This window comes from Phalaenopsis equestris, unplaced genomic scaffold (assembly GCF_001263595.1).
Source record: "Phalaenopsis equestris unplaced genomic scaffold, ASM126359v1 Scaffold000002, whole genome shotgun sequence".
Classification (NCBI taxonomy): Eukaryota; Viridiplantae; Streptophyta; class Magnoliopsida; order Asparagales; family Orchidaceae; genus Phalaenopsis; species Phalaenopsis equestris.
Window position 1 is genome coordinate 1565367 of NW_018164444.1, and position 1793 is coordinate 1567159.

Here is a 1793-nt window from a genome sequence, read left to right on the forward strand (position 1 = left end):
CCAAGTTGGGCATTTCAAGTGTAATTGGATAGAGAACCATTTTAAATGAGTCATAGACCAATGAAATGCCATTTTGGGTCCTCATATATTGGTCTTAGCCAAGGTATTGTGAGGGTATTGTGAAGATATGGTAAGGGTATAGTGTACCTTAGCTCCAAATCAACACCCAAGGTGAATCCTAAGGCCAAGTAGTCCTATAGGAACTCTCCTTGAGTTCCCTCATAATGATCTTACCTACTACATTTTAGAGGTTAGGACCAATATGTGGAACTTCAAGTTGAGTAAAGAAAAGAGTTTTGAGTTTCTAATGGTGAGGGTACCTTTTCTAGTTTTCTAAGACTAGTCAATAGGAAAGTCCTATGGCTAGACCTAGGCTACTAAAGAAGTTTCTAGACCTCAACCAAAAGTGAGGTCAACAGGGCAACTAGACAGTTAAAAAATTTATAGAAACTCATAACCACTCCTTAGTGAATCCCGGTGATAAACATCTTCTACGTTCCAGTAGAAAGGTAAGCGAAGTGAATGTGGATGTGCTCAAATCGATGATGAAATCAAGGATAAGAGCTACAAATACTTTTAACTTTCTTGCTATGAAAGTCAGAGGAGTTAAGAATATTAACTGTACGAAGAAAGATACCTTCAATTTCATTCAAAAAAAGAGAAGATATAGAATAGGAAATGACAACACTAATTATCTTCTACAATTGTTCATGGAAATACAGGCTGAGGATATAGTATGTTTGCGTGAAACTTACAAATTGATGAGAGTGACAAGTTGATGAGCTTTTCTTGGAGTGACGACATGTTCAGACTTGATTATGACTGATTTGGAGATGTCATTATTTTTTTATATAAGTTATAAACTGAATAAATATAATGTGTGTTGCGCTTCTTTTGTTGGTGTGAACAATCATTGGCAAAATATTCTCTTCGGGGTTGGGTTTTTGTCAGATGAGATGATTAATTCATTCAAATAGCTATTTAAAATTTTTATTTACATCCTGGAAGACAAGCATCCAATAAAATCTTTACTGAGCAGGATTAAGTAATGACAAGACCTACAAAAGATTCTCTGCCACATATACGACATAAATTATGCTAGTAGCATGTTTACAAGAAATTTCCTTTGAAAGTCCATCGTGGGGTGGGTAATAAGACAGTCAGCGACCTTTTCTACAAATGCATGAGCAAATTCAACTATGAAGAGGAGTTTTAACATATGTTGGTTGTTGTTGACCTCACTTTTGGTTGAGATCTAGAAACTTCTTTAGTAGCCTAGGTCTAGCCATAGGACTTTCCTATTGACTAGTCTTAGAAAACTAGAAAAGGTACCCTCACCATTAGAAACTCAAAACTCTTCTCTTTACTCAACTTGAAGTTCCACATATTGGTTCTAACCTCTAATATTTAGAAGGTAAGATCATTATGAGAGAGCTCAAGAAGAGTTCCTATAGGGTTACTTGGCTTAGGATTGACCCTGGGTGTTGACTTGGAACTAGGGTACATTATATCTTCATAATACATTGGTCTATGACTCATTCAGAATGGTTCTCTACCCAATTGCACTTGAAATGCCCAACTTGGCCTTTTGCCCCTAGGCACCTCTAAATTACTTAATTGTCAATGGGACCCAAATTTGGCTAAATTTCCTAAATTTTGCCAAAATACCCAAAATTGATCAAAACACATTTCAAACATCTTGAATACATCTGAATTTCCCAAAATTGAAAAAAAATTTCAAAAATGGCCAAATTACCAAAGATACCCCTTCATGGCCCAAAAATCCAAAAATT